Source organism: Phacochoerus africanus, chromosome 12 (assembly GCF_016906955.1).
Source record: "Phacochoerus africanus isolate WHEZ1 chromosome 12, ROS_Pafr_v1, whole genome shotgun sequence".
Classification (NCBI taxonomy): Eukaryota; Metazoa; Chordata; class Mammalia; order Artiodactyla; family Suidae; genus Phacochoerus; species Phacochoerus africanus.
The window spans coordinates 50,875,988-50,886,481 of record NC_062555.1 but is presented as its reverse complement, the minus strand read 5'-3'; the positions used below and the strand labels follow the sequence as shown (position 1 = coordinate 50,886,481).

General features: G+C 38.5%; 1 non-coding gene across 1 annotated transcript; it reads right to left on the bottom strand.

Annotated features, from left to right (window-relative positions):
- Positions 1-3,046: 3,046 nt before the first annotated feature.
- Positions 3,047-3,155, bottom strand: LOC125113112 (U6 spliceosomal RNA). The gene has a single exon (XR_007131342.1). It is a non-coding gene; the product is annotated as a U6 spliceosomal RNA (small nuclear RNA).
- Between the last annotated feature and the right edge of the window lie 7,339 nt (positions 3,156-10,494).

The window sequence follows — 10,494 nt, the reverse complement described above, 5'->3', positions numbered from 1 at the left end:
ACTAGCCAGTCCCCAACTATGCACGGTGTATATCTTGGTCCTGCAGAGAGTGCTGGCCACATTATTTTATAGAAGGCTTTTTAAAGACAGAAGTCTGCACAAGCACCTGTATTTAAGGATACAAGGCAAAGCATGATTTCGACTGTGGCAGAAACTTTATAAACTATTCTCCCTCTTTTTTTTTCTTTTGTTCTACCCAGTTATGTGGAGGGTTTCTTGCCCTTTTTGGAGGTTTAAGTTCTTCTGCCAGGGTTCAGTAGATGATCTGTGTGAATAGTTCTACATGAAGATGTGTTCTTTGATGTGTTTGTGGGAGTAGGTGAGTGTGATATCTTACTCCTACTCCTGTGATATCTTGATCCTTCTCCCTAAACTATTCAGAATATATTTGCTCACCACCTTAAACTGCCACATGGCTTTCTTGAAGTGGTCAAGTCATTTGGTCATTTACGTGCCTATGCTCATCAGAATACCATAGAGAAGAATTTAGCTGATTGGGGCTTTTGAAAGGTATAGTAAAAATAAATATGATTCAAATGAAACAGTTTAACGGACAAGGGCTCTGTGGAAATAGCCATTAGGGTAGTGTTAACAAGATTCAACATTACATTAATTCAATTCAACAAAACATTTATTAGGTTTAATTATTTTGGGGGCATGGCTTTTAAAAAAAAATTTTAAGTATAGTTGATTTACAGTGTTGTGCCAATTACTGCTGTACAAGCATAGTGACCCAGCCATACATATATTTTTCTCACACTCTCTTCCATCATGTTCTATCCCAAGAGATTGGATATAGTTCCCTGAGCTATACAGCCGGACCTCATTGCTTATCCATTCTAAATGAAATAGTACTAGTTTTATATGTAATGATGTAGAGGTATTCTAAATCTGGGGAGAGAGAGGTAAATAAGATATGATTCTTTCTTTTTTTGGCCATGCCCATAGCATGTGGAAGTTCACAGGCCAGGGATCGAATCCGTGCTGCAGCAGAGACATGGTTGGATCTTTAACCACTAGACCACCAAGGAACTCCCAAGACATGATTCTTTCTGTCAAAATCTTCACAGACCAGAGGTGAAACCAAGAATGTAAACTTTGCAACAAAAGTATAAATAAATCCCAGTGCTATAGATATGCCGTCTCCACAGAAAATCCTCAATGACCAGAGAATCTTTAGGGAGAAGACCTCCAAAGGAGATAGCATTTGAAAATATCCTTCGATGGAAAGAGATGGGAGAGACAGCAAAGAGAAGAGAAAGTGTGAATGTGTTCTTAGAATGGCAGGGGATCAAATGGGATGGACACAGAGCGGCCAGGAGGGAAATCAATCTGAGCAGAGTTTGGGGGGTTAATTGTGAGGGGCTATCAAGCTCTAAGCCAAGGGCTGGCCCTTTGTTCTGTAGGGGACAGTACAGGCTCTCAGCAGAAGAGCAATATGATTAGATCTGTATTTCAGGCCAAGCATTCTGGCTTCCACATGTGGGGTGGACAGCAGCCAGGAGTGACTGCCTCTGGAGGCCAGTTCCAGAAACTGTTCCAAGATTCTAGGTAAGAGGATATGAAAGCGGCAGGAACAGTAAGTGGGGTATGGCCAGAGGGAAATGAAATGAGGCAATGGTACACATTAGAGGACAAGTTGGAAACAACAGAACTTGGAGACCCTGTTGGCTGGTGGGATAAGAGGAAGGCATGGGAGTGAAGGTGCCTGAATTTACTCTCTTCACTTCTTACTTGGAAGTGATTTCAGACTTATGGAAAAATTTTTTTTAAAAAAAAGATAATGCCTTCAGCCGCAAAAAAAGAATGAAATAATGCCATCTGCAGCATCATGGGTGGATGAATCTAGAGATTCTCACACTGAGTGAAGTAAGTCAGACAAAGACAAATATCCTATGATATCACTTATATGTGGACTCTAATAAAAATGATACAAAAGAACTTATTTAAAAAGTCAGAAATAAACTCAGATTTCAAAACTTATCTTATGGTTATTATAGGTGAAACTGTTCGGGGGAGGGAAAACTGGGAAGGTAGGAATAACATACACACTACTGTATAAAATCAATGATTAATAAAAACCTACTATATAGCACAGGAAAATCTACTCAATAGTATATAATAACCTACATGGGGTAAAAAGAATAGATATATGTGTATGTATGACTGATTCACTTTTCTCTACACCTGTAACTAATGGAACATGGTGAGTTAACTATATTCCAATAAAATTAAATTTTAAAAAATAATTTCTAAAGGTCTTCACCCAGATTTCCCAAATGTTACATTGTTTTAGTTTTTTTACTAAAGTATGTTTACAATGTATCAATTTCTGCTGTACAGCATAGTGACCCAGTTATATACACACATATATATATACATATATATACACACACATATATACATATATATACACACACACGTACACATATATATATACACACACATATATACATATATATATATACACACACACATGTACACACATATATATATATATACACACACACATTATATACATTCCCTTTCTTATATTCTATTCCATCACGTCTATTCCCAAGAGGGTGGATATAGCTCCCTGTGCTGTACAGTAGGACCTCATTTCTAATCCATTCTAACTGTAATAGTTTGCATCTACTAACTTCAAATTCCTAGTCCACCACACTCCCTCCCACTCCCCTTTGACAACCACAAGTCTGCTCTCCATGTCTATGGGTCCATTTCTATTCTGTAGATACATTCATTTGTATCAACATTTTAGAATCCACATAGAAGTGATGTTATATGCTATTTGTCTTTCTCTTTCTGACTTACTTCACTTAGTATGAGAATCTCTAGTTGTATCCATGTTGCTGCAAATGGAATCATTTCATTCTTTTTTATGGTTGAGTAATACTCCATTGTGTATATGTACCACATCTTCTTAATTAGATTTTTATTAATTTTATTTTATTGAAGTAAATAATGTTGTATCAGTTTCAGGTGTACAGCAAAGTGAATCGATCATTCATATAAATATATCCATTCTTTTTCTCCCCATACAATGGAAAATTTGGAACACTTCATGAATTTGTGAGCCATCCTTGCACAGGTGCTATGCTCACCTTCTCTGTATTATTACAATTTTTTAGTGTATGCGCTGCTGAAGCAAACACCCAAATGGTATATTTTTATCATTCTTTTTGTATCTCTCTTTGTCTCTTTACATATATATTTTTTTTCTGACCAGAAAGGTTACCCTTTTCTAGCAGGTATACAGTGGAAAGGGCCACAGCAGAGCTGTGACTGAGATGATGGGCACTCCCCTCTCCAGATGGCTCAGCCAAATGCATTCTGGTGATCAGATGCTGCAGCAGACCAAACCAGACATAAACTAGGATATCACTTCCTCTCCCAACTATGAATCTTTCATTCATTCATTCACTCAGTAAACAGAAAGGCGATTTTCTACATACAAGAAATTCCATAGCAAGCAAAACAAGCCCCATTCTTTAATAATACTTATAGATCTAGTAGGGAGAAAGAGACAATAAAAAAATAAATATGCATCATGAGATGATAAGGGCCAAGAAGTACAACTGAGCAAGATTTAAAGGTAAAGAGAGACAGACCAGGTTTAGGGAGCTGCCTTATATTAGGGGGTCAGGAAGAGCTCTCTGAGAAAGTGGTATTTAAGCAGACACCAAAGGAAATGGGGAAGTGAGCGATGGAGATATATGTATGAGGGGAGCATTTCCAGCAGAAGGACCAGAGAGAACAAAGGAGCATGGTTAGTCATCTGGGCAATATCAAGGAGACATATTAAATTGAAGACAAACTTAAAGCAACCATCAAAATAACAAAATAAATCACTCTAGGTAAGAGGCCAAGAGGGGTGATTAAATGGAACCACTAACAATATTCAGATCCAAAGAAGGTGGAATAAGAAAAGGGGAAGCAAGAAAAATGGCACAAATAGAAAACAAATTCATATATCCTCCACTTTTTGAAAGTCTGCTTTATGCCACTTCACTTTGACAAAAGACCTACATTAGTACCTGTTTTTGCAAATGGAAAGAAATCCAAAAAGGAATTTTGCTTTTATGAAAAAAAAGGTAATCACTTCCTCACTTATACCATTTTGGCTTATGAAAGTTTTCATGGGAATGCTCTATTTTTGATCATGGGGAAAATGTGTAGCAAGACAATAAGCTCAAACATAATCATATCAGCAATCACATTAAATATAAACGATCTAAAACACTTGAATAAAACGCAGAGGTAGTCATATTAGACAAGACCCAACAATGGTTTTCCTCCAAAGTACGCATTTTAAATACAAGACACAAACTGATTAAAAGCAAGTGAACTAAAAAACACATTATCTGAAAAATAAAAAGAAATTTTCAGTGGCTACAATAATATCAGATACAGTAGATTTTGGAACAAAAGTTATTTTGTAGGATAAAGAAAGTCATTTCATAAAGAGTAAAGGATAAGGGATCAGTTCATCAAGAGGACACAGACATAATTCTGACTTAAACCTCTAATAATAGAGCTTCAAAATCCGTGAAGCAAGAACCAATAGAACTGCAGGAATAAATAGAAAAATCCATAGTATAATCTGATTATTTTTTCCTTTTTAGGGCAGCACCTACAGCATATGGAAGTTCCCAGGCTAGGGACTGAATGGAGCTACAGCTGCCAGCCTATGCCACAGCCACAGCCACACTGAATCCAAGCTGTGTCTGCAACCTCCACCACAATTCACAGCAATGCTGGACCCTTAGCTCACTGAGTGAGGCCAGGGATCAAACCCACATCCTCAGGGATACCAGTTGGGTTCGTAACTGCTGAGCCACAACAGGAACTCCCATAATCCAATATTTTCACACCTCTCTCACAAAAAGTGTTGCAACAAGTACAAATTGAGCAAGAACACAGTAGAGTTGGACACTGCCAACTAACTTGACCTAACTGAAATTTAGGGAATTCTCAACACAAAAACAGCAGAACCCATGTTCTCCTTAGTTACACACAGAAGATTTAACAACATTGGATACACACCTCACTTGCATTACTTACAAGAGCATTCAAGGATCGACCCTTCCCACTCTGGCCCCAGTGAGCCACTCGCCTTATGACATCTTTTCTTTTGTTTCGTGGGTAAAAACAATCACAGTTTCTATTCTACTAAGAAAAATCCATGGGCCAAATCAAAAACTACAGCTCAATCCACCCATCATATTCTCTTGGTCCACTTGTTTGGTTAGTCCAACAAAACCTAGCTCCCTTTGCTTCATTAGTCAAAAGTATTCTGCTCACTCTTAAATTAGCTCCCTCAAAGTCAAACTTTGAGTTTGCTCCATATTGTTATGCTTGGAGAATTTTTAGTCTCCATTAACCACGGGGTTGCAATAGACAACACTCATTTGAAATAATCATATTTAATACCACTAAATTAATGAAAATCCCATCTAGTTGTAGGGCTGCCAGATTTGCAAATGAAAACAAACAACTGAAGCCCAGTTAAAAATGAATTTCAGGTAAACAACAGTAAATTTTTAGCATAGGCATGTCCCAAATTTTACATAGGGCGTTTGTATTTTAGATCACCTGAAAACAGCAGTTGAGGAGCACATGGTAAAAGCCTTGTAGTGAAAGATTAGAAGATCACAGAGCCTGTAGGAGGTGGGGAGTGGATAATTATGGGATCTAAGCAAAACAAAAACAAAACAGAGGGACCATGAGAAGCATAGAATCAGCTCAAGCAATTCCTGATACAGGAATAACCTCTATGACTTTACCCAAGAGGTAGCTGGTTGGCTCCAGCATGAACACTGGTACAATTAGTCAGGGTGCAGCCCCTGAAGCCTACAAGCTATAGTGCTGTATTTGTCTTGAATTTTTTCTTCTGCTTCTATGTACAGTAATTAAAATAATGCTGCTACTGCTATTTTTATGACTGTGTATTGCTCTTTCAAAATGAAAGCTTTAATCTATAATCACACACCAAGGCTCTCGAGTAAAGGATATGGTCTTTATTCATAAAACCATTCCCTCAAGTAACCACTCTGCATGGGTTAGATTAAGGGAGAGAAGGGAAGGAGGGGGACAGAGGAGGAGGAAGCAAGAGAGGAAATAGGAATAAAATTGCTTTTGCTAATAATGAACTTGTAGTTATACGAGGCAAGGAAAATGGATCTGCTTTGAGAATTCCTTGGGGCTAAGACAATCGTTATTTTTACATTTTCAACCTCTAATTTGAGATCTTTCTTATAAAAAGAATAAATCCATACAGTCTTAGAATAGCAGTAAGCTAATATAGCACTGAGCACAGTACACAGACTGCAGCAACCAATCCAATTGAAAACAGAGATGTCCAAACATCAATGGCCCCCTGTCTTCGGACAAGACTGTTCCTATTTATCTCAGGCCAAAGAGAATTGATTCCAATTTGGGGGGCGGGGGACAGAAAAAATTCATAGGGGAAAGAGACTTTACATTTTCTTTGCTTAATTATTTGTCTTTCCTGCCCAAATAAGTGGGGCATTCTTTCCCATAACTCACCCCAATAACGCCTGTTGTAGTTCAGCGTTTGAAAATAGTTTGAGTCTATTAATAAATTTCATGGAGAGAGAGAAGAGCTAGTTACTGTCTTATGGACAGTCTTCATTCAGGGACTGAAAAAAATTCTAACTAACTCATCAGCCTCCCAGACTGAATCATTTCAGGTCTGGAAAGTTAAACTCTCCTTCATTCATCAGTCCTATTTTTCAAGCCTTTGTTCATTTTCAATCATTTGTTACACCATTGCAGAAATATCAGTGCATAAACCCTTGGAAAAAGTGAAAAACTCCAATACTTCATTCCAACAAATGAAATGCTAATGTTGTTGCTACGCAGCAACACTAGGTTCACTCCATGCCTTTGCTTGTTGTACCATCTGCAGTTCTCCTGCTTTTATCCCACCAGCTTTGGAACATTTTAAAGGGTGGGGTGTGTCATAACCCATTTATTTGGACTAAATACCAAATCACATCTCTGCTTTCTATAAGACAAAAGAGCTTGTCACACTTGGACTAACAGTTCTTGATGAGGATTATGTTCTTTACGTTTTTTTTTTTTTTTTTTTAAACATTCTCCTGAGACACATTTTCGGTTTGAGTAATTGTTTAATTAATGACTACGAGGCAATTTGGTGAAACAAAAATAGCGTTTAGCACAAATTCTAAATAATCACGACTGTTATTTTGAGCCAAATGCACTGGATTTTCATTGTATGCAGCACATCAAAATGATTTCTCGTATGCCTCAGCAAGACTCTGAGCAACTTGTAAAATAAAGCAAACATGTAAGTTTGTACTTTCTCTTATGATCCACCTATATGTTCTCTTCTCACCTCCTGAACTGTTCCCTCCAACCCATAATAGGCATTGAGAGTTTTCCAGCACTTTCTGGGTGTCATGACTCCTCCAACTACATGAATCTATCTCCACCCTATCACCACCTCATGACAGAGAAAGTCTACTCTGGGACAGTGACTCAGATATTTGCCCAAATCTTCCTTGACTATAATCTACTCTCCAAAGACTCTTCCCTTCCAGATGTTGAATAACTAGTCCAACAAATTCATCTGCTCTGATGACCTTTAAATTCTTTAGGAGAAACTGCTATAATCTGAGAGCGTAATTTTCATGATGGGTGTAGGGGGCATCCTTTGATGATTCAAAGAAATATCTGGGGCTAGGTTTCTTAAAACTCATCTCATGAATCCTCTACATTTCCCTCTTTCCTATAGCTTCATCATACATGATGGGTATGACCTTAGCACTGTTCACAGTGGCCTTCTATACAGATAGACAGGAAAGACATTTCCTCTTACTCCTGCTGGATATACTGTATTCTTTATTCATTAACACTGAAGTCACAGTCAACATACTCTAACTTCTGCCTGAACAAAGTTTACCTAACATACATATTTTCTTTTTAAGGTATATCACAGCCTTCCTGCACAAAGGAACCCTGGACAAGACTTCAGCATAATGCTGAGGGGCTATGTTATGTTATGTTACTGCCTGTTCCCATGGCATGCAGAAGTTCCTGGGCCAAGAATTGAACCAACGTCACAGCTGTGATAACGTCAGATCCTTAACCACCAGGCCACGAGGGAATTCCATAGGGGCCATTTTAAAAAGCAAAATCACCACCGCCACCCCAAAAAGCACAAAACATGAGAAAATCTGCCACCAAATAGACCACAAAAAAAGACACAGATAAAACAAGAAGGTTGAGTGCTTCCTTGTTCAATCGCAACTGAGAGAGAAAAGGCACATTGGGCAACTCACATTATTTGCAGATCTACCTCAAAACCTCACAAGCATTGATTTGTGGGGTAATATGCATCAAAAATAACAGATTATTTATGTATAAAATGAAACAAGTAGATGAAAATTCTATACACCAAAAACTAGGAAACACTGATGAAATAAATGAAAGTGGGCACAAATATGTGGAAAGATATTTAGTGTGCATGGATTAAAAGACTTCATATTGTTCAAATGTCCATGCTACCCAAAGTGATCTATCAAAATTCCAATGGTATTTTTCACATAAATAGAAAAATTAATCCTCAAGGAATCCCGACCAAGAAGACCAAAACTGAAGGCAGCACATGTCCTGATTTCAAATTATATTACAAAGTTACAGACAACAAAACAATAAGGTACTAGCACACAAACAGACATATAGACAGATGGAACAGAAAAGAAAGCCCAGAAATAAACCTATGCACATATAGTCAAATAATTTTTTTTTGTCTTTTTGCTATTTCTTTGGGCCGCTCCCGTGGCATATGGAGGTTCCCAGGCTAGGGGTCGAATCGGAGCTGTAGCCACTGGCCTAAGCCAGAGCCATAGCAATGCGGGATCCGAGCTGCGTCTGCAACCTACACCACAGCTCACGGCAATGCTGGATCCTTAACCCACTGAGCAAGGGCAGGGACCGAACCTGCAACCTCATGGTTCCTAGTCGGGTTCGTTAACCACTGTACCACGATGGGAACTCCTAATCAACTAATTTTTGATAAGAGTTTCACTATGCACAATGGGGAAAGGATAGTGTCTTCAACACATGATGATATCCAGGAGAAAACTGGATATACCCAAGAAAGGAATGAAATTGACCCTTATCTTACACCATACACAAAAATCAACTCAAAATGGGTCAAAAACTTGAAATCTGAAACCATGAAACTCCTAGATTAAAATATAGGGGAAAAGCTCTTTGATACTTGTCTTGACAATGATTTTTTGGATATGCCACCAAAGGCACAGGAAGCAAAAGCAAAATTAAACAATTGTGATTATTTCCAACTAAAAAACTTCTGTACACCAAAGGAAACAAGCAGCAAAATGAATAGGCAATCCATGGACTGGGAGAAGATATTTGCAAACCATACATCTGATAAGAGGTAAATATCCAAACCATACAAGGAACTCATGCAACTCAATAGCAAAAGCCATACAGATAATTAGATTTTAAAATGGACAAAAGGTCTGAATAGGCATTTCTCCAAAGAATGCATAAAAAGGCCAACAAGTATATAAAAAGAACTCAAAATCAGTAATCATCAGGGAAGTATAAATCCAAACCATAATAAGGTATCACCTTATTTCTGTTACAATGGCATTTATTTATTTATTTATTTATTTATTTAGTCATTTTAGGGCCATACCACCGGCATATGGAGGTTCCCAGGCTAGGGGTCTAATCGGAGCTACAGCTGCCAGCCTATGCCAGAGCCACAGCAATGCCAGATCCAAGCCGCATCTGTGACCTACACCACAGCTCACAGCAATGCTCAATCCTTAACCCACTGAGCGAGGCCAGGGATTGAAACCCACAACCTCATGGTTCCTAGTCGGATTCGTTTCCACTGTGCCACAAATGGAACTCCAAGATGGCCATTATTTAAAAAACAAAACAAGAGATGCCAAGTGTTGGCAAGGATATGGAGAAAAGGGAATTCTTAGACACTATTGGTAGAAATGTAAAATGGCACAGCCATTATGGAAAATAATATGGACTTGCCTAAATAAATTAAAAATAGAGATGTGATTCAGCAACCCCACTTCTGGTAATATATCCAAGGGAACTGAAAGCAGGGTCTTGAAGAGATATCTACATTCCATATTCTTTGCAGCATTATTCACAAAAGTTAAGACACAGGGAGTTCCCGTCGTGGCGCAGTGGTTAACGAATCCAACTAGGAACCATGAGGTTGCGGGTTCGGTCCCTGCCCTTGCTCAGTGGGTTAAGGATCCAGCATTGCCGTGAGCTGTGGTGTAGGTTGCAGACGCAGCTCGGATCCCGCGTTGCTGTGGCTCAGCTCCATTCGACCCCTAGCCTGGGAAACTCCATATGCTGCGGGAGCAGCCCAAAGAAATAGCAAAAAGACAAAAAAAAAAAAAAGTCAAGACACAGAAGCAACCTAACTGTCTATCAGTGGATGAA